The sequence below is a fragment of the Emydura macquarii genome, unplaced genomic scaffold (genome assembly GCF_026122565.2).
Source record: "Emydura macquarii macquarii isolate MOO-44397 ecotype Brisbane River unplaced genomic scaffold, CSIRO-AGI_Emac_v2 contig_3240, whole genome shotgun sequence".
NCBI lineage: Eukaryota > Metazoa > Chordata > Testudines > Chelidae > Emydura > Emydura macquarii.
This window is the reverse complement of record NW_027133377.1, coordinates 580,827-604,211: the sequence shown is the minus strand read 5'-3', so window position 1 is coordinate 604,211 and position 23,385 is coordinate 580,827. Positions and strand designations below refer to the sequence as shown.

At 43.2% G+C, this 23,385-nt stretch overlaps 1 protein-coding gene across 4 annotated transcripts in view; it reads right to left on the bottom strand.

Annotated features, from left to right (window-relative positions):
• BMAL1 (basic helix-loop-helix ARNT like 1) overlaps positions 1-21,815 on the bottom strand; it is an 87,674-nt gene extending 65,859 nt beyond the window's left edge. For 2 of the 4 annotated variants that reach the window (XM_067532057.1, XM_067532061.1), the window contains exons 1-3: positions 21,701-21,794; positions 14,626-14,751; positions 8,052-8,285 (exon numbers count right to left, since the gene is read on the bottom strand). The gene's annotated coding sequence lies outside the window, so the exon portion shown is untranslated. Of the gene's footprint in view, positions 1-8,051; positions 8,286-14,625; positions 14,752-21,700 lie in introns of all 4 variants that reach the window. The other 2 variants (XM_067532058.1, XM_067532060.1) reach the window with 2 other exon arrangements.
• Positions 21,816-23,385: the final 1,570 nt, after the last annotated feature.

Below are 23,385 nucleotides of genomic sequence, written 5' to 3'. Positions count from 1 at the left end.
TGGAAAAGTAAAAGTCCCCCATTACCAGGTCTTGAGTTTGGGATATTTCTGTTTGTTCTAGAAATAACTCACACACCTTTTTCTTTATTTGGTGGTCTATAATAGACCCCTGCCATGATGTCACCCCTAATTTTTACCCCTTTTATAGCTTTAGACAGAGACTTTCAACTAATGTGCCTCTCACCTTTTTCTGGTCCTCAGAAGAAGTGTATATATTTTTGATGTATAATGCACCTCCTCCCTTTTTTCTTGCCTGTTCTTCCCTTCTATATCAATATTGCATTCATGAGATTTATCCACCAAGTCTCTGTGATACCAATTAAGTCATATGTTAGCTTACATATTGTAATGACTGAAGGTCAAAGGGCAGTCCCAACCAGTGACCAGAGTTCATACAAGGAGTCCAACCACCATAAGAGCTAATCCAAGGCAGGTGATGGGATGAGGGTGAGGCAACAAAGCAGGATTGGGTGAGGCAACAAAGCAGGGTCAGATGGGGTGGCATTACCAGGTCAAACAGGGTGACAAGGTAGCAGGGCAGGGCAGGGTCGGGACAGGCAGCAAAGCAATGTGAGGTGGGTCCAAGTAGCAGGCTTGCTGCTCAGGCAAGGCCAGAAGAGAAACAAAGTTTATTTATTTTGGGATTTCCCCCAAGACCTTTTTTCACTCAGTATCCCCAGACCTCACTCCGACTCCAGCCTTCATCATGCAGTTAACTTAATTTGGCATATAGTAGTGCTACACTGACTCAAACAGAGGGGTGATGGATGCAAAGTACATCACAGCTCCACAATTACATAGAAACCCTCTCCCTTTATATACACATTACCCATTTCATTGCATTTACTATATACTGCACCAAACATTTGTGGATTGGCTTTACTACTTTGCCGGAATCAATTCCTTGCAGCATGCACTGTCCATGGTTCAACTGCCTCTTTACCTCATTTTTACATTCCCAACTTATTTTGTCCCTTGTTATCTAGTTCTTAGTAAATAGCTCCCAGGGTGTTCTCCCTCTTTTTTGAGTTGGCTCAGACATTCTGGCTTTTTAGCCTACTGCCCTATTTACTTAACTTGTTTAGCACAAATGTCCCTGTTTTCAGCAAACGAGTCATTTACCTCCTTAATTCTGTCAAAGAATGAGGCCTCTACCTGCTGTTAATTACTCATGTCAGGCCAGGTCTCAGCTACAGTATATTGTCACCAACCAATCAGGGTCAAGACTATGTGGCCAAATCAGGCCGCTGGTTGCTGGAAGCTGGCCCACCCAAATCTATGAATTCCCTGCTAACTCCATGTGTCAGTGTTCATGACAGCTAAGGCTACTTCCTGAAAACCCAGTGGGCTTGGGCTAGAACCACGTTCTTGACATTACACCCTCTCTTTGGTGAAACCTCAATATGCCAGATGTCCAGGCTTATGTAGGTGTACCCCTTTTTCAGGGGTATGTACATTGTAAGCTGGTTCCCAGGTCTGCTCCTCAGGCCCATACCTTTGCCAATCAATAAAAGCATCACAACTTTCCTTTGCATATATGGGAGTCCAGGCTCTCGTGAACAAGATACTCTTCTTGTCCCTGAATCTGAACTGGCAGAGGAGGCTGCTTGCAGTTAAGGGATGTATGGAAGTATGTATTGCAGAGAAAGGAAGTATGAAATACAGAATGCAGCTTTAGGAATAGGAAAAGCTGAAGCTCACAGATTACTGGGTTGATTTATTTGCAGATCTGGTAAGGACCTATGTATTGGTAGTCTAGTTTGTGGACAAGTCCACCTGTTTTGAGGTTTTTGGCCAGTAGCCACAACTTCTGTCACATGGTAAATGGGACCTTCCTGGCCCTGGCGGTCCACATAATGCTTGTATACCACCTTGGCCACATCAAAATCTCACTATCTTCTCTTGGGTTTGTGGTGTATCAGCTGGGAGAAAAGCAAGGGCTGTTGAAAGTGCAGCATGAATACCATAGTTAGAAAAAATAAAACAAAACAGGCTCACCTGACTTAAGGCATGGTCAGCATTAGTATGTGTGAATTCTGTGTATAGAAGCAGTGAGGCTCAGTCATTTTTGTGGAAAAGTGTGAAGCACTGTAGATACTGTTCCAGTACCTAGTTCCCTCTTTCTCATTAGCCATCTGTCTGCAGATAATAGGCAGATGAGGTAAGGATATGCACCTCTAATAAGTGGAATACTGCCCTTCAAAGCCCTGAGACACTCTGATCTGAAGTAATGTGGTCTGGGGTGGCCAGCGAGATGGAAAACATAGGAGATAAGGAGGTGGTATCCTCAGTGGTGTGGAGTTGTGTACAGTGTAAGGATCTGCAGGACTTAAACCCACACCTGCAGCACCAACATCCCCACACTGCCTCTCCATAGCAGTTGCAACCAGGTCACTCCCTGTGACCCACAATCCATAGAGGCTGCATGCTACAGGAAGTTTTGCCTTGAGTGATCTAACAGTTGTTTCCTTGAGCCTATGTAAGTCAGATAGGTCTGAGTAGCAATTAATGGGCCATGATTTGTTGCTCAGACAAGGCCAGAAGGGAAGCAGGAGGTTGATACATAGTCACCAGCCAATCAGGAAGCAGGTCACAGACCCCTGGAAGCTGGCCCACTCAAGCCTGTGAATGCCCTGGTAATCTACTACATGCATGTGGCATGATGTTCAAGGTTGCAGCCCAAAAACTCAGCAAGCATAACTTTATTTAGCATTCTGTTAAAAGGTCATTTTTTAAATTTATTTTTATATCTACCTCCGGCTCTTGGCACCTGTCCCTTTGAACCTAGTTTAATACCCTCTTCACTAGCTTGGTGAGTGAAGATGTTCTCCCCCTTCTTTGTCAGGTGGGCCCTATCTCTTCCTAGTAGTCTTCCTTCCCAACACAGCATCCTATGATTGAGGAAAGCAAAGCCCTCCCATCAACACCATCTGTGCAGTCATACTTTCATCTCAAGGATGCACAAGTTCCTGCCTGGGAGCTTATCCTCAACCAGGAGGATGGACAGACCACCACCTTCACCCTTACTTCCTAAGCCATGCTGTCACCACTGATCTGCTCAGGATCATACCTGGCACTATCATTTGTACCAAGGTTGAGGAGGAGAGGGTAGTGGTCAGAGGGACAGATGAGCTTTGGCAACATTCCTGTAATGGCTTGGATGCAGGCTCCATGCAAGCAGCACACCTCCTAGTACTTCTTGTCAGGTCAGCAGATAGATGCCTCTGTCCTGCTCAGAAGTTAGCGGATAGAGGTGGTCAAGGACTATCTCCTCCTCTTGTGCATAGTGACCACGAGTCTCACAGACTTGGGGGCATATGGCTCCTTTCTTTCTGTTGCCAGTACAGCATACCTCTTACTACTTACATCTTTCCAGACATTACTAATGTAATGGGATGTGATTCATGAAACACTAAAGACAGGCTGCATACTATGAAAATTTGTGAACTGCTACCTTAAAATATGTTTACCTTTCTTTGAAGACTTCATTTTAACAAAAACTACCAACTAAATATATCAACTCCCAATGCATGCAATCATCAGCAAACAAAAGCTTAAGTGAATAGATGAGCATTGCCTAATAACTGGACAAAATTTGCTTTGATGAATTCACCATTCTGTATTTTAAAATTTGACAAATAGGTGAAAAATCAGAATAGTAATGAGAAAGAGGGTCTTACAACTGCTCTCGCCTCACTTTTTCAATATATTTAGAATATTACAAAAAGAGGCAAGCAGTGGAGAAAACTATATGGGGAAACAAGGACTGAAATCCACATCAGATAGTACTTGTTTTGCTGCCTGACCCGAACCTGCCCTGCTGCCTTATCACCCTGTTTAACCTTGCAATGCCACCCCATCTGACCATGCCGAGTTGCCACACCCAATCCTGCTTTGTTGCCTCACCCTCACACTGCCACCTGCCTTAAATTAGCTCTCATGGTGATTGGACTCCTTGTATGAACTCTGATCACTGGGTGGGAGTTGGGGGCCATCTTCTTTCTAATATACTAGATTCCAGGTCCTCCATATTCCCCTGTAAGATCAGTTGATTATCCAGAAATATTTCAATGTCCACTTTTATAAAAAGTAGTCTCTCTCACAGTAACCATCTAAGACAGAGGTCCCCAAACTGTGGGGCAGGCCCCTTAAGGGGGCATGGAGGAACCTTTGGGGGGGGGGGGGTGTGTGGCAGGGTCTGGGCCAACCCCCATGGGGACAGGGAGGAAGCGTCACCTAGCCCCACTCTGACCCCATCCCTGTTCCTGCCCCCATCTCAGCCCCAGCTCGAGTCCCAGCTCCCAGCCCCCGACCCCGGCTTTGGCCCTGCTCCAGACCCTGTGTACCAACTGCAACTCCAGGAGGATGGGGGAGAAGAGTGGACAGATAAGGGGGGGGCACAACCCCAAAAATTTGGGGACCACTGATCTAAGAGGTATGGCTGTTGAGAAGTAGGAGTGTCAAGTGACCCTGGTGAATGAGGTCTTGAAAAACAGGCAGTATCCACCTATGATATACTTACATGTGCATCTGGACCAGGAAGTAGGATTCAAAATTACTAGAATTCAATCCTGGCTGATCTTACTGGGCACCCTAAATATAAAGGGGAAAGGAGTGGGAAAGCATCTATCTATCTATAGATGAGACAGAGAAAAGACAGTGTCCACTGTAGGTGCCAATGCATGGAGAAGAATTTGATAATCTTTTTGGGGGATTTACGGAAGGAAGAAACAACTCAATGCAATCTGATCAAAGACCTGCTGGTATAGTTTACATTCTCCCACATCCAGCTTCAATGCTAAGCCAGTTGGCCTGACTGTTGGTCTTGCCAAGGAAAAATGCTAGTGTTCCAAGCACAACAACATTTTTTTTCTTGGCTCAGGCTTTCATTTTCTGGTCCATCGTGGTAGCTGACGAATCCATGGTGGTTCTGCTGTAGCTCTTCACATGAATGACTGCAGTTCATACAGGGACTCTTGGAAGGAGGCTGAGAACTCATGAGGTAGATGCAGATCTGGAATTCCAGAGGATACCACCTGTCCTGAACCATGTAAGGCTCACGTGTCCATCCCATCAGTCATGCACACCTGGCAAAACTTTTCCCACACAGAGATAATATTGTGATTGCCACCAGTAAAGGGACAACTGGACATCAGGAGAGTATCAATACGCAGTCCATATCATAAGTTTGGTAGCTGCAGTGTGGACTTCAACAAGTGCAATTATCAAATTTAAGACTTGTTACCAATGAACCAATTTTTGTCAGGGTTTGACCACCTGGAGTCAATTTGCTACAAGATGAGAAAGGTGAGATTGAACTGGCTAAGCTATTTTATCAGTGAAATTAATCAATTCAAACAAGACCTCCATGTTTGTCTTCATTAAGGAAGCAGCAATCTAAACCATCTAATTTAAAGCAGGAGCAGTTACCTTTCATCAGCCAAGGACTGGTACAGACAGACACTTACATCTATGAGAATACTCAGAAGAGGAGGCCCATTTCCATTTTTTGAGGTATGATAATTATGGCCTTTATATAGAATCCTGAAAGAGAGGAGAACTGTGTCCTCAGCACTGAGAGAAATGCAGGATAGGGGGAGGGATTATCTGTTGAGGTGCAAGAGACTGGTGAGCAGGAAAGTTCATGTGGTTTGGATTTGTGAGGAATTAGTCAAAACAGATCAAGGGTGTCTAAGTAAAGACAAGATATTAAGTTGCTTAGGTGGGATTGGTCCAAAAATTCAAAGCTATTGAGGTAACTGGTCACTTGCAGTTTGAGCGGGGAAATGAAGAAGGGAGACAAAGAAGACACCTCTTGAATGAATCAGAGGGTGAACAGTGGGAGAAGCAAAGTAAGGAAGGGAACGTGTACCAGGATGTCCTCCAACACTCTTAAGAGCCACCCTCCTGTGCAGTTCAGGAGTAGTCCCACATTTCTTCTTCTGCTAAATCACCTGAGATTTGATGGCTGCTATGGTGCTGGAGCAGGATAAACAGAGAGAGCAAGCCCCAGGCTAGGAAAATGAGTCAAGCATCTGGCTCAGGAAAAGCCTCAAAATAAACTTGGAGAAGCTACGGGTGGAGGTTACTAGTGCATGAAGCCAAACACTGGAATTAGGAGACTTTTGTTGCCAGCTGAGACCTACTAAGCCATTTACATAGCCAGGCAAGGGGAGTCTTCAGCCATCTTCAAATTGCTCCCCTCAGGATTCGTTTCCTGTCAGAGACCAGCTGAAAAGAGATGCAGAACCTGGGTTTAAAGACAAAATAAATAAATAACCCTGAGATAGAGCCCTCAGAGACAGCTGCTGAGGAAACCTCAGGAAAAAGGAGAAGAGGGGGGCAGCAGGCAACATCCGTATGGTTCACTAGGTATGCCCATAGCAGATGCTAACAGGCAGACAGTATTTCCTACATAATTCAAATAATATTTCTTGTGTAACTCTTTAACTTGGAAGGGGAAGGAGAAGCAAGAGGGGAGAGAAACCACAGCAATTTCAAGCCTGATGCAGTAGCAGATAGATATAGATATAGATATAGATATAGATATAGATCTCTCTCTCTCTCTCTCTCTCCTCTCTCTCTCTCTCTCTCTCTCATTACAAAATAGGGACATCCACCTAAATTGAAAGGTGACAAATTTTGAACTGATATATAGGACTCTTGTTTCTGTAGTACAACACATAATTAATCTGTGCAACTCATTGCCAATAGATATCACTGAGGCCAAAAGCTAATTGGTACTCTGGTAGGATTAAAAACAAAACAAAAACAAACCACACACTTATGCTTCAGGGCATACGCTTATCATTAACTTCCTGGGAAGAATTTTCCCATATGGTGGGGGGTGTCAAATTCATTCTGTTGAGGGAATTAACTTATTACTATTATTTGTATTTCATCAGCACCTAGAAAGTCCTAATCAGGATATGGGCACCCAATCCACTTGATGTAATACACAATTTAAACCCTTCCAGGAATTGGCTATCTAATTCGGTACACAATATTGAACCTGTGACCATGACAAACAAAAGGTGGGAAAGTGGGGAGACAGTATAAGAGTAGTAACACAGTTTATGTGGACTACAGTTGCATAACTTCAAGGTTTCAGATAGTTAGCATTTAAAAACTGATTTCAGAACAGTAAAATTAAATCAGCCATCCTCAACTATCATTGGTGGGCTAGGAACAGAGGAGGGTCTCCAGTACAAGAGCGTAGCAGCCTGATGGATTTATTCAGGGGGATCATTCTATGCATAAGCATGACAGAAGATGCAGACACAGATGTGGGAAAAGATGACGGGCAGAACAAAAGAGGCAAGGGAGAACACAACAGACAACAGCAGTCAAGCAGGGAGCGGCCTTGAAAGATAGAACAGGCAACTTTGACAACATACTTCTGAAACAAGAGAAGTTGGACAGATTCAAAAAAGAGAAGTCATCCATGGCCAGAGAGTCAGGCAAAGACAGTGAACAGAGCAGCTGCACTGTGGATGGTCAGTGGGCTTGATTTTTAAATCAGGACTATATATTACCTTCAATCCACATTGAAGCACCCACTGGTAACAGAGGAGATTTGCATTAATATAACTTTTAATTAAGTAAAGCTACTGTTCCACTCGGTGGGGAAAAACAATGCCAGGCACTTTAGAACCACTGCTATTGCTGCCCTTTGTTTGGTCATTGGTGTGTATGTATATATATTTGATCACACACACAATTTCTGTAATTGCAGAAATTAGGCACATACTGAGTACTTAAAAGCTAGATGTTCAAACAATTTAAGTATCATTGTTACGCTTGAGAGTGATCATCTTACTTAAACAAGATTAACTCCTGAGCTGTTACAAGCTATTGGCAGATATAGAGAGAAAAAAATATGCACTAGTTTACATTCTATTCACATTTGAAAGGTTTTTCCAACCCTTTTGGTTGTCCCAAAACAAAACAAAAAAAACCCACCTCCACCACAATTTATATTTTCTCCTCTGCCTCCCAAAGAATGCTTAAATTATGAGAATCTGAACGTGCCATGAGAGGCAACTAAATACCTTAAATGATAGCTGGATCCTCTGCACACTGGTTGTTTGACACCATTGTCTATAATTGCCCGTAAGGGAATGCTTGCACCTTCCTCTGAAGCATCTGGTATGTGCCACTGCCTTCTAAGACACTGGAATTGCTGAACCACTGGACTGATCTCATATGCAAGTTCTAAGTTCCTAAAGTAAACTGAATATTCAACAACCAGTTTACTTGTTATAGCAGCAACTGAAGCAGGGAATCTATTTTAAAATAAAAGAAACATTATGAGAAACAAATTAGAATAGTGTGTGTTAATACCCTTAAAAGTTTAAGTTTACTGACAAATTTCCATACTATTGTGCAGCTTCTGGGGGATGTAGGTAGCAATCTTCCCACTCTACTCACACAGCATGTAACACTGCATACTGGAATACTTAGTGAAGAATCAAGTAACACACATATCTGAATTTCCTCAATTAGATGAGTTTTAAAATCCATGTCATGAAAGTCACTTTAACAGTGGTTCATTAACAGTATTTTTTAAAAAAGACGCAAAATTCCAAATGGAAATGTAACAGACTACAATTTGTGACACAGACAGACAATCTGAAACCAGGAAACTTCACTTTATTTTCACATGAAGTCACTGAAGGTCTGGCATAACCCACAAAAGCCACAATATATTGGATAAAGGCTGAAATTGTCATTAACTAACTCTATATTTCATTTCAGTGGAAAGTAAGATTACCTACTGTCTTAAGGCTTTTTACTAAGAGTGCCATTTAGGGAAACTACGTGCAAAACTATCTGCTATGGAGACTTCAAATGATTTTCTGGGATTCTGACCTGAAGATAAAGAATATAAACCCGAAGGAACAGTGATAATGCAGACAACTTTTATTCATTTAATTCATTAAATTTGTGACAGTCCATAGTGTAAATCTACATTTACGGATTGTTTTGAATGGTAGCTTTGGCAACAATGCACCCTGGAAAGGAGGAAGGAGAATAAAAGAGCTTCCTGTTCCCCAGTAAAAACGAAATGAGGAAGGGATTAAGACTTGCAGTGGTTCTTCTGAGAGTGCCTGGAAAAGGGCCAGGCTGTGCTAGACAGTCTGAAAAGGAATAGGCTTTGCATCTCTATTAAAAGGAGAAGACAGAAGGCAGGGTATCTCCCTAAATAACTATCCATGAAACTGTATGACAGTGGCAGGTATCTGCTGTGAAGGACCGCAGTTTGGACCCGATAACGAAGGGAAGGAAATGTGTGGGGAACCCTAGTATAAAGAGGCATATATCACACAAACCTTAGGGAATGTTTTGTGGCCTGAAAAGAGTAAAGAATGCCTAACAGTGGCTGAAGCCAATGTTTGCTTTGGACTTTTTGTTAGACTTTGACAGGCTTTATGTTAAACCTCAGGAAGGGCGTAGTTTTCCTAAGACTAAGGGCCAAACTACATCATCACATAAGCACCTAACAACAAAGGGAGACTAGGACAGAGGGAAAACTGAAACAATGGGTGAAATGGTGCTGAAGAGAGGTAAGAACTATGACAGACTTCCCCCCCTCCCATGAACCCCCCAAAAAACATACCCAAAACAATAGTTATCAGTAGTTTGCTATCAAACTGGCAGGGCATATCTAGTGGGGTCCCACACTATTCAATATTTTCATTAATGACTTGGATAATGGAGTGAAGGGTAGCCTTATGAAAGTTGCAGATGACACCAAGATGGGAAGGGTTAAAAACACTTTGTCAAGGTTTTGAATTCTAATCCTGCCTCCAAATTGGAGAATGGGTCTAAAGACAAATTCAATAAAGACAGGTGCAAAGAATTTCACTTAGGAGGGGGGGGAAAAAAGCACAACTACAAAATGGGGAATAACTGTCTTGGTAGTCTTACTGCTGAAAAGATCTGGGAGTTAAGTAGATCACAAATTGAATACATGACTAATGTTATACAGGCTAATATGAAATGTGAAAAAAGCTAATATTCTGGGATGTATTAACAAAAGTGTTATATGTAAGGCATAGGAGATAACTGACAATCTCTACTTGGCACTGGTGAAGCCTCAGCTGGAGTACTGTGTCCAGTTCTGGGCTCCACAGTTTAGGAAAGATGTGGATAAACTGGACAGAGGTCAGAGGAGAACAAAAATAATAGAAGGTTTAGAAACCTTGACCTATAAGGAATGGTTTAAAAAATTGGGCATGTTAAGTCTCAAGAAAAGAATGAGGAAGGGGCCTTTTAACAGTCTTCAAATACGTTAAAGGACTGTTACAAAAAGGACTGATCAATTGGTCTCCATCTCCAGTAAATGTAGGATAAGAAGTAATGGGCTTAATCTTTAGCAAGGGAGATTTAGGCTAGATATTAGGAAAAACTTTTTAACTGCAAAGATAGTTAAACTCTGGAATAGGTTTTCAAGGAAAGTTGTGGATTCTCCATCACTGGAGGTTTTTAAGAACAGGTTAGACAAACATCTTTCAGGGAAGGTGTAGGTCAACTTGGTCCTGCCTTAATGTAGAGGGCTGGACTTGACGATATCTCATGGTCCCTTCCAGACCCCATTTCTATGATTCTATGAACATAATAGAGATGACCTTCAAATGTTTCACTTAGAGAGCCGATTCAATTATAAGAGATCCAAGCATAAATCTGAAACACTTTTCTCCTCCTGTCTTACAACTGTAACTTAAACAGCAGAAAAGAAAGATTTAACCAGAAAGGTCTTCCAAAGTACACATCCATTCTTTTGAAAACAGTAAAAAGGTCAGTTTAATGCAATTCACAAAGTGAAGCTTTTCATTTACAGAAGGAAAGATGTAGTTTAAGGTCAGCCATTTGCACCATAAAAAGAAAACTCTAGTCTCTGCATACTTTTAATCAAGTGCAAAGAATTACTTATACCATATATGATGGGACACACAGACCCCTCACTGGCAAGGAGGATTAATGATGGCTTCTGGGTCCAAACAGCCCCACCTCAGTACCCCTGGAGTAAATGTCCTGAGAAAAGAGGGTAGCTAAAGAAGGAGACCCAGTTCAGTTTGGGACTACTACTTTGTTTTACTTTATGAAAAATGACTTCCCGGAAAGTGTGCAGATGGGAACAGGTATTTCCCTTTTCACAGACAACTACACGAGGGGGACTAAGCATAAAAGAAAAAGTATCTGTGGGAAAGACAAATGAGGCACTGCAGAGAATTTCCAAGTGGGAAAATGATTGAGAATTTAAATTCTCATTTGCAAAAGCAAAGCAAATGCTTTTAATCAGGAAGAAAATTAAAGAAAAATGGGACTTATTTCTTCATGGTGAAAATATTCAGACACACTTTTGAACTATGCTCCTAATAGAGTGGTGTTTGATAATAAGTTAACTTGGAAAGGTCACATAGATAATATAATACAAAGTGTATAAGTAGGCTGTAAAAGTGTAGCTGGTGCAGATAAGAAGGCATTGATGATGATGACGACATACAGAGCACTGATAAGACCAGATTTAGACTATGAATGCCAAGCTTTTGGTTCAGCCTCAAAAACAACTCTCAGAAACATGGGACTGCTCCAGCCCCAATCTCTGTGATTGACATGTGCCTCAAAGATAACACAACCAGAGTGTGTTTGTTGCAAATAGCTACTGCAGAAGCACCTATAAATCTAAGAATGAAACTATTAGATCTAACCTTTTGGTCAAAGGAAATCATAAAAACAGAAGTACACAACAGCTTTATTGCTGGGAGCTTAATACACAAAATATGGATTTCCACAGACTTTCTCCATACAATCAGCAAGGATAACATTATGTTGAAGAGATCCCGGAAGTCACGGATTACATGACTTCCAGAGACCTCCATGACATTTTCTGCTTCAGCTCTGGGACAGCAGAGCCAGAGCTGTCAGCCAGCCGCAACCCTACAACTCCCAGCCACTGATCCCAGAGCTGTCAGCCACTGTGGGGGGCGGCAGGGGTCCCTGCAGAGCTCCCAGCCGCCACGGGGCGGGAGGGGGCGCGGAACTGGAGCTACAAGCCTCCAGTCCTGCAGGGTGGTGGGCAGCCCCAGAGCTACCAGTCCTGGCCCCACAGTTCCAAGCGGCCACAAGCAGCAGAGGCCCCTGGAGTCGTTAGCCACAGCAGCAGCGGAAGACGGACCCCCACTCTCCCAAACATGGGTTGGACTCTCATTCCCCCAGTCAGCCTCATTTTGTCATAGTTATTTTCAGTAAAAGTCAGGGACAGGTCACGGCCCACATAACTATGACAAAATCTGAACCTTACATAACAGAGCCAAAAAATAGGTAAAGGAGATATGTAAAAAAAAGAAAATTTGAGAAAACTAAAGAACTTTTCAGTCATAAGAAATCCAATTACAGCTGGACAGCTATTTCCCCCATTGGAGGATTTGGAATGGTATGGAAAAACAAAATCAAAGGGAAAGAAAAAAAAACAGATTATGACCAATGAAATTTCTGAATTTATTTATGAAAAATGGAGCAAGATTTGCCAATCTGTACAGGTAGATCAAAAGATGACAGCACAGGTAGAGTTGGAAGGAGCATTCTGGGTCTCTAGTCTTGGAATCCAGAAACCTAAAAGGCTGTCAAACAATGTGACCGTTCTGAAGGCTGAATTAATGGGGATAATGACAGTACTAACCTGGGTAAGAGATGAGCAACCGACTGCAGCTGTAATTTTATCCTAGTCTTTGTCAGGTATAATTACAATCAGAACAGGGTCTTTGGAAAGCAGAAATGACATAAGTGAAATAATACTCCTAACTACAGAAATAACACAAGCAAATATCTGTGTTACAATAGCATGAATTCCAGCACATGTCGGAATATCTGGAAATGAGATGGCTGACAAAGCAGCAAAACATACTCTTAAAAAAAAAAAAAAAAAAAAAAAGTGACAGTGGATACATTTAAACAGACAAGTTTTTAAAAATGCAGACACTAAGGAGCTTGCAAAGGAATGGCAAGAACTATGGACCTAAGAAACAAAAAGGATGGAAGTTCTATGATGTATGCTTAAAAATCAAAGATACTACTATACTCCACAATCACGACAGAAAAGTAATGCAGTCATTTGTAGAGTGTTTGCAGGTCACTGTGCCTTAAATGGCAAGTTAAACGTATTAAAAAGACATAAAAGGCTGCACAGTGTGTGCAAAACCAAAGAAACTGTTGTTTATATTCTATAGCATTGTGGGCAATATTCTATGGAAGGAAAGTTTCTTAGGGAAAATTCTTTGATTCCAAGCTGACTCCATTTTTCGTTAAAGGGACTAATGAGATTGTCAGAGAAACGGAATAGCGGAGGTGGGGGGTGAACCCAAAAACCCTTGCTGTGTTTCTTTAAAGGACACTATACTGAGCAAAAGGATATGTAAAAAACAAAACAAAACAAAAAAACACAACTTGGCTAACAAAGGAAGAATGAAGAAAGTGGCAATCATAGTCTTGTACGATGAGGCTGTTGCTTCAAAAACCAAAGACAAAGTTTGGGGCTGACCTCTGTGAGGGAAGATTGGTTTCAACCAAGATTCTGGAACAGCTTACTTCCCGGATGAGCCTCCTGGTGGATGGGGCAACCTGGCCCAGGAAGACTGACTAAGGGCTTGTTCACACTGACCGCGCGATTCACCGGCAGTCGATGGGAGTTACGCAAACTACGCATAGTAGTTTGCGTAACTGACGTCAACTGCTCAGCTTCCCTTCTGTGCACTTTTCACATTGCGCTGAGCCGACGGGAACGCTCAGTGCTACACTACTTGAGGGGGTGGACTTACTCAGTCGACTTCCTATCGATTGAGCGGGTCTATACTAACCGCTCAATCAATCCTGAAAGATCGATCTGGCGGCAGCGATTTTGCCGCCGTCAGTGTAAATGTAGCCTAAGAGAACTGGCAGCATCAAGACAAGGCCTGAGTAGAAGGGTAGGACCATCCCAAGACTCCTTGGATGACCCTGGTTTTGAGTTCATAGTATTCCTTTATTTTTGGACTCTTAACACCCTGGAAGGGGTGAATTTAAATTGTGACCCAGCTGGAGGGCCAAGTCACAGGAAGAGGTGAACTACCAGAGAATCAGAGCAGCAGTCAGCAGGGGGCACCAGGCAGACAGAGAATTGCTGTGTCATGCCCAGCCACAAGGAGGCACTCTAGTGATGAGTCCACTCTTTCACACCATGTATTAAGATATCTTTAGAATGCTAGTGAAACTGTACATCCAGACACTGAGCCTAAGCACAGTAGCTTTTACTGTACTTAGGGTATGTTTACAAAGCAAAGAGAACCCGTGACTGACCCACATCATCTGACTCGAGCTTGCGTGGCTTGTGCTGCGGGGCTGTTTCACTGCTGTGTGGACTTCTGGGTTCGGGGTAGAGCCCAGGCTCTAGGACCCTGTGGGGTCTACACAACAATGAAACTGTCCCACAGCCTAAGTCCGAGTCAGCTGGCATGAGCCAGCCACAGTTTTTATTTTGTCATGTAGACATACCTTTAGATTTCTGTGCTGATCCACAAATGTCACTGATAGATGAAATACTTATGGGACAGAGCATTAGACATCGCACATCTGATTTTTACTCACTCATGCCCTTTGAAGAGCTTACTGTGAGACTGTGAAAGATGTAATTGCTCCACTCCCTCTTCTCTTCTTGTATTCCTCCTCAGTTAATTTCTGAACTGTAGTCTTATTGACAGAAGTGTAACAACACTGAGGAAACAGAGAAAGGTACAGACAAAGAGAGGTTGGCTGAAATTTCCATAGGCACATTTATTTAAACTTAAGGTGTTCAGACAGTAGAACTTTCCATTTTAAAAACAGACCAGGGCTTTCTGTAATTTCCCCCATGCAAAATGTTTGTATATTAAGTTCTTCCAAGAGCAAGTTACTAAATATTCATATAGCTGTTTAATTAATAATATGGCTACTTAAAGAATCCTTAAAAGAAACTACATTTCTTCAACTCTCCTGGCATTGTGTATAAAATCAGAAGCATTTGACAACAATTACTGGACATTCAGTTTCTCCTGTATAGTCAATAGGCTTTTCCTGTTTATGTGGGTCTCCTTCACAACATAGGAAAGAATCAGCTAAAATATTAAAACAGAAAAATGTGACTGGTTTTTTGTTTGTTTTTTTAAATGGTAGGGGCACTTGAGAGCAGGTTTAGTACCTAAAACTTCTTTTAACTCATTTTAAGTTACCTATATCTCAAGATGACAGAGACCCTCTATCCTAGGGGTTCCCAAACTGTGGTATGTGTACCCTTGGGGATATGCAAGACATCTCTGGGTGGGTACATGGGAGAAATTCTGAAATGGTGGATTTTATTTAGAGCATTTAAAATGAAGCTTTAAAACTCTGGGAATTTGTTATATAAAATATGGCAGTTGATTTACTTCAAGGTGTACAAATGAGAACACCGATACACAGAGACACCAACACACAGAGCCCTTACATCCAATCACCATACAGTGCGGATTCAGTTGCCCAGCAACTGTCCAGTCTAGCTGAGCTCAGAACTTGGTCAGGATTGGGTTTTTCCCCCCCAGTTGTATACGTCGCACTACAACTACTATATCTGTACGTAACAGTGAAATATGGACAGATGGCTAAAGACAGATAGTGTTAAGAAGAACACACGAAGTATCAGTGATGAGAAAGGCAGGGGTATGCAGCCAGCTGGTAGATCTGGAAGGAGGTACACAATAAGAAAAGTTTGGGAGCCTATCCAACAGGTTGCTCTATCCAACAGGTAGTTTAAAAACCGAACACTCCTTCAGTTATCTGGTCCTGAATTGATGGTGTAAGGCTACGTTTGAATGATAATACCACTGTTTAAGTAAAGTCATAACACTAGCCTGGAACAATTATATCCAACTCTGGATTTTTATATTTCCAGACTGCAGCACAGACTACATTCCACATAAATAACTAGTCTGTTTCTAAGTCTCTGGACAGAGGAAATATTTCATTTAAAAAAAAATAAAGCTAACTGTATAACATGGATCATTAGTTGAGTCTTCTTGGGCAGCCAAATCCTCCAACACACCTCTTGAAAGATTCAAAACACAGGTTTGAGAGGGGAAGCACACAAATGGATTCATTAACTATAGCAGAAGCTTTACCAACTTATCAGCTTTCCATGGGACCAAGACCATCAAACAACTGTAGGCAAAGGCACAAATTATGTAGGTGCTCCCTTCTTAACACTAAGACACACAGACACCCCAAGATGAAGGGCAGCTTGCATCAAAAAGCCCTAGTGATCAACTACTGCATGGTATTTCTTTGATTCTTAACAAATTGATAATCCATAATATGGTAATTTACTGAAACTGCAAAAAACACATCTGCCCCAAGGTTGGGAACTGCTGGAGTAAGCTTTCAGAAGACAGTACTTCCTTCACATAAGCTACTATTAAAAAGCCACATATCAATGGAAAGCTTGCTAATTTAATGACAGGCAAAGAAAATGTTGCCATAAGCAATGACATGTTATGAAAAATAAATTTGCATTTTATCACTGTTTATACTTGTCTATGTAGCCTTCTTTAAGTTAATAGCAAATGTAGTCCAACTGAGCCATTTAAAATGGAGCATGCCATTCACTGCTTTAAATCCTGTGAATGATATTTCTTGCTCTAAAAGAAGCCCACTGGCATCCTTCTTACTAGAAACCCCCCGCCCCCCTCAATACTGTGTGGCATCGGCCCAGGATCACAGGTTGTTCTGATTCCAAGTCAGCTGCTGGTGTCATCTTGACATCAGAGACACTTAATACCAAGCTTTTCAAAACAGCAGAAGCTCAAAAGGTTACACAGAATTTATATGCTGATTAAGAAATACCCATTGTAGTTGCAAATAAGGAAAATATAGAACATGGGCTAACAAGAGATGACCTTTCTAGGCATCGGTAATCTAGTACAGTACTATCTTATGTTCATTACTGGGGGAAAAGAGACTAGATTTTTACTCTTCAGATTTTTGAATTATAAATACGATCAATGAAAGTGCAATGTTATAATGTAGTCTGAAACTTGTTTTTAGATATTAACCACTATCCAAATTAGTGCAAAGACAACTATGTTAGCCATCAACTTTCTCAAAGGCAACAAATGACATGTCTTGTTCCAGTTTATTTAATTGCTCATGAATCTGTCAAGCTGCTGAAATCTAGAGGTATCTGCTTTGATGTTTTGCATCTATTCTTAAGAATTGATTAAATAGACAAATTAAGCTTACAATGTTGAGTGAAAGATCAGGTTTCCAAGGAGATGGAGCCTGGGCCCTGGATATGTAGCCTAACATTACAGTTCTTCTAGCAGATTGGATTAAAACATCAGATAAAATATGTATCTCTTATTGTTATTAGATTTGTTCACATAATCTGATGGAAAACGTGATGAAAACATACTCAAGTATGCATCATTTTTATACAACAGGGTATATAATGCAGAGTCAACAATTCATATTTGAAGGTAAAACAGTTTAGAATCTAATCTTCATTTTTATACAAAAGGTTTCTTTGTAGGCTATATTAGATTGCCTGGAAACCCACGTTATTATTCCATTTCCCCAAGCTTTAAAACTAGAATTTTTCAATTAAATACAGCAAAAGTTAAGATTTCCATCACATTGTTAACTTGTTGCTTTTCCTGTATCTCACACATTTCAAAAGTACTATATAAGGGTATACATTTCATCAGAACTAGAATACTGTATGCACAGATCTGCCAAGTTCATATTTTGTTAAACTTTTTGAAATTTATGACTTGTGTGCTAAGTTTTTCAATCTTACCATTAGATTTTGCATTTAATTTCCTCTGCTTTTGAGGGAGGAAAAAAACTAGTAAAGGGAACAGAAGACAGCTGTATCTGAAAATATCTGAAAGTTTCAAGCACTTTAGTCATCCCTGGAGAAAGCTTGAGTAGAAAGTGCTCTAAACACATGACAAAGTGCCAACCTTAAAAAAGTCATAACTTGTTTTAAAAAAATATATAAAACTTTCTCTTTAAGCTTGGATAGTTTCTCCTTCAGTAAGGCTTACAAAAAATACCAAGTTTTTATTCAGACACATAACTCAACCTGAATCAACTGATCAAATTTTAAAAAGCATTTTGTTTGCGGCTGATACCATACTTTGAAAACTTCTGCCCAAAAGGATTGTTTCTGATAAAGTTATGAGCAACAGATGATGATAATTGACTGGAACTCATTCGTAGTTATTGCTTTTATCGTGTTCATAGTTAGTGAATGCTATGGGCCAGATGCTGAGCTGCACAGCTCAAGAACCCTGACTTCTAATCTAGACTGGTATGTTAGTTCCAAGGGGCTACTCTAAGTCTACTCAATTCTCTAACAGATATTGGCACTTCTAGGACAAAATCAAAGGCACTGTTGGGGAATTGTGAGAGTCAGCTTGGCATAATAGACCATAAAAAGATGGAGAGTTAATGTATTTTCACTTTTCTTACCAAGTCTTAAGGGACAGTATTAACGTGGCAGTTCTCATATTTAAAGATACGGTATTATAATTAGGACCCTACCAAGTTCATGGTCCATTCTGGTCACGTTCACATCATAGGATTTTAAAAACTGTAAAATTTCACAGTTTGACATTTAAATCTGAAATTTAATGGTGTTGTAACCATGGGGTTCCCAACCCAAAAAAAGGTCGGGGGGGTGGGGGGGAAGATAGCAAGGTTATCGTAGCGGGGGCCATGGTATTAACTTACTTCTGCACTGCTGCTGGCAACAGCACTGCCTTCAGAGCTGGGCCCCCAGTCAACAGCCTGGAAGCTTCCTGCAGCTGGGAGAGGTTCTTGGAAGTGGGTCTGATCCAGCCCCAAGAGCGGCCCCTGCAGAGGAAGAGGAAGTCCCATCCCTTCCCCGTCTGGCCGGGACTAGCATCTGGTGCCCAGCGCATGGTAAGAGCCTCCAGCCCTGCCCCTCTCCTAGCCAGATTTCACAGGGGAGACCAGATTTCATGATCCTTGACACATTTTTCATGAATTTAGTAAGGCCCTAATTATAATGTCCATATTATCTTTCTGACTAGATTTAATTTGTAGCCCCCAAAACTTGAATAGTCTTCTTTTGGACAGTTATTACAGGTTCAGGATTAGAGGGACAAAGATAGTATCTTTTATTGGAAACATGGATCTGGGAAACACAGAAGAAGAAGAGGAGCTCTGTATAAGCTCGAAAGCTTGTCTCTCTCACCAACGGAAGCTGGTCCAATAAAAAATATTATCTCACCCACCTTCTCTCTCTAATATCCTGGGACCAACATGTATGCAATACTGTTGTAGCCAACAATGGAAGAAGTTTCAGAATTAGTGAGTTTGGCTGAGAGGGAAGAATTCAGCCTCAAGGTTTGTAAAGGAGAACCATGTTTCAGTACTTCAGCTGGAATTCCATCTTCTCCTGTAGTATCTCTTGTAGGGTTTTGGTTTTTTTGTTTATTTTTTGTTGTTGTATTTTTAAGTTAGCTCATACTTTTAAACATTACTTAGAACCTAGTATAGAAAGGCTCCCTAGGAGAAGTTTAGGATCAATCATGACAAGTTAACATGCTTTAAAAGATGTTTAAACCCGGTTTACACTAGGTGCTAAGGGGTATCTAAAACTGTTACTATAAAAAAAAAAAGTGGGACGGGAGACTTTCCCAGTCAAACAAAGCTATCGTGCAAGTCACACAATTAGCAATAACTTTCTAAATCCTGATTCTTGTTTAAGCATCCGTCATCTACACAGGTTTTGTAATTCTGAAATATGAATAACTTAGTAGAAAGTGGACGTATTTGAAGAGACATGAATTTTGTTGTTCTCAAATGGGACTTTTTAAAAACTTTGATTTACCAATTATAAACCAGTTAAAAATCAAAAACATTATATTATAAAGCCACAGCAATTGTTCTCAGTACATAGGTACATTTTATTAAAGTGTATTATATTTACTTTCTCAACCTGTCCTTCATTAAATTCCAGCATCAAGAACAACAACATGATCAAACAGACGACATCATGGATACAAACACAGCCACCAAGGAACATTATGAGCAGCAACAATATTAAATACGACAACTTCAAAACAGCTAGCTAATCATGAGTAAAACATCTTTTTCTTTAAAAAAGCAAAAACTGAAAAAAAAAATACACCAACGAATTGAAAAATTCTAACGTGATTAGCCCCTCAATTAGATCACTGGGACAGGTCTCTTACCTTCTAACACAGTGGGATCCCAAATAGGGCCACTGAATGCTAACATAATGAAAGTGTTTTCTAGATACATTTTTCGTTCATCAAACTACTCCATTCTTCACATAAGCAAACCTTTCAGCAGGTATATAATTTATGGTAGACAGTGGAGGCAGCCAACTGTATGATAACAGGCCCAAGGGGTGACCTAGATAAAAAAGGACCAATACACTTTGGTTCAGTGGTTGAATTCAGCTCAACTATCTCATCTTAGAGAGGAAGGCAAATTTGAAAAGACTGTCAATCACTTTAAATATGATCAAACAGCAAGATTCTCGGGCTTATTAGTCTTTGCCCCACTCTTTCTTCTTCTGCCTCTGGTAAATGGTGAAAGAGTCAATGCAAGATGCCCAAAAGAAATTCTCAATGTTATTTCTGCTGTCACCAACTACTTAAATAAGCTAGTTTTATGAGTGACATTAGAGAAATGGTTGATGTGACATCTATCAAACCCAATATTTTAGTTCCCTTCTCACTTTTGCCAAGACAGGTTGTTTCCCTACCTTTAAATTTGACTCTTCATAAAATAAAGGTACACCAATTCCACCCCCAAATAACAAGGTCTATTCAAATACTGCTTACAGGGGAGGCTGGGGAGACCTCATACTTCGGAGAGGACGTGAGAGGACCAAATGACACTTTGTTGCAGCACAGAATGGATGCATGACATCTTCCACCATGTAAATTATAACCAGCAGAGCCCACCCTGCAGCTTCGCCTCGGGTGCAGTAATAAACCCCACTCCTTCTCTTTGGCCTCTTAGCATTTCATTAGGTTCTGGTATAATAGGCTTATGGCCAACAGCTGTCATGAATTACACCATGCAGCGGGGGTTATTCAACACACACAAACCCTAACTGGAACCAGTCACTATACCTCAGCCACGGCCGGAGGGGATGGGAGGGGAGGGGAGGCTGCTCTCCACTTAGAAGGAGGCGCTCGGTCTATTCCCCCACCGCTTCCCTCAAGAGGCATTGAAAACTATAGACACTGGGGACTGCACGGCCGGGGGGGGGGGGGGGAATCTCTAATGTAGACAGACAGACAGACAGACACACACACACACACACACACACACCCCATGTATTTCTGTTGGGTGTCCACAAACACTCCCCTCCATTACACACCCAACCCCCCCCCCCCAAACACACCCCCTCCCACAACACACCCTTCTCCCCCCCCCCTCCCCACCTGCCCGCCCCCCTCTAGACAGTCCCTCTCGGACTCCAGCGAGGAACCACATCCCCCCCCCCCCGCCCCTAACCAGGACTCTTCCCACCCCCGCACGCGCCCTGATCGCACCCCTTCCCCCTCTGACAGGAGTCACCCCCTCACCCACGACCCACCCGGGTCCTGGACCGGCCCCTGCTCCCCTCCCCACCCTGTCTCCTCACCGTGGGGGGCGGGGAGGGAAGGGGTCGGTGCCCCTCGGCGGCGCGGTGAGGGCTATAAGCGGCGCAGGCAGCCCCCGTCCCTGACCTACTTTCCGCCTGGCTTGCCACTGAACGTCGCACCACTAACCTACTTTCCAGCCAATGGCTTCTCCCCCCGGCCCGAGACCGAGCGCCCCTCGCCGCCAATGAGCGGGCCGCTCTCGGAGGTCGTCGTCCAATGGCCTGCCAGCGAGCCGTGGGGACCTGCCCCTCAGAACGCCGACCAATCCGCGCCCGCCCAAGGAGAGGGACCCAATCAGAAAGGGACGTCGCAGTTTTCCTCCCGCCCCCGAAAGGTCTAACTAGGAGAGGAGGAGGCGGGGCGCGCGCGCGTTCGATGAGGGGGCGGAGTCAGCAGTTGCGTTACCAATTTACGGGCGGCAGCGACGGGGAGTCCCGGATGTAGCGCTGCCGGGCGAGTGTCAGTGGACCCCGTCGGAGTCGGGGGGAGCCCTGTGGCGCGTTGGCGGGGGTTCTGTGAGCGATTCCCTTGGGGCTGCAGCAGCATTGTCACTGCCATTGTGACATCACCGCCTCGTGCTTCTAGGTCACCCCCCGCTCCTCAGTGCGACCGCCGCATGCTTCGGTGTGCTCCAGGGTGACCCATTTCCCTGCACGGGGAACGGGACGCGCGGGGCTGGCCGGAGCCGCCTGGCGTCACCCTTTCTGCTCTGCGCCCCCAGTTGAGCCAAGCAGCGGAGACGGGGGCAGGGTGGACGAGGTGCGGGTAGGAGCTGGGCAGCAGAGCAGGGTGTGAATGTTGCGGGTGTGAGGACTTTCGGGCTGGGAGCCAAGAGGTGAAGCTGCTGGCCTGTGATCCAGTTCGCAGCGTGAGGCCCCTTTGGGGGCTGGGATAGGAGAGAGGCAGGAAGGAGGCTCAGGGTAGCGAGAGGGAGACTCTGAAGAGCAGCCCTGGAGAGGTGGGGAAAGGCCGGGATGCAGGGCCGCCATTTCAGATGTTGACGGGAGAGGAGGCAACTCCAGGGCGGGAAGGAGTGGGGCTCCCTCCTGGCCGGGGAGGGGTGAGTAGAGGAGCAGGGGATGGGGTGTGGGTCACTCCTGGCTGGTGATGGGAGGAGGGAGACAGGTCGCTCCCAGCTGATGGTATGAAAGGGGGGGGGGGGAGTTGGCATATGCCCCCGCTGCCCTCCCTAAAGGTGCCCCTGCTGGGAGTAGACAATGAGGCAGACTGGGGAGGAAAAGAAGCCAGTTGGGGCTGGAGGGGGCTCAGGGGGCTGGTCCTGAAGGATGGTGAGTGGGGAGGACACAAGGCCGGGGTGGGGCCTCCAGGGACCACTCAGGGGGTTGCCGAGAAGGTCGTGCCATGTGCAGTGCCCCAGCACCAGCTGATGCTGTGGGACTTGATTGGGAACTGGTCAGGAACTTATCAGCCAAGTTGCCCAGTAGGGTTTATGGCCCATGAGTTGCAGCCCCATGGTCCAGCCAGAGAAGAATTTGAATTAGGGCCCTGACTGTGATGCCCTCTGATTGGGCTGCAGAGTGAGCACATGACACCCAATTGCTCCCTGATTGGAGGGGCTGTACATAATGGTGGCACATTAGCCAAGTTCTTGTTTCCCCTCCTCTTCAAATGTTGCTGCTGGCGCCCCTGACCATTCCTCCATACCCCACTATTTTTGGCAAAA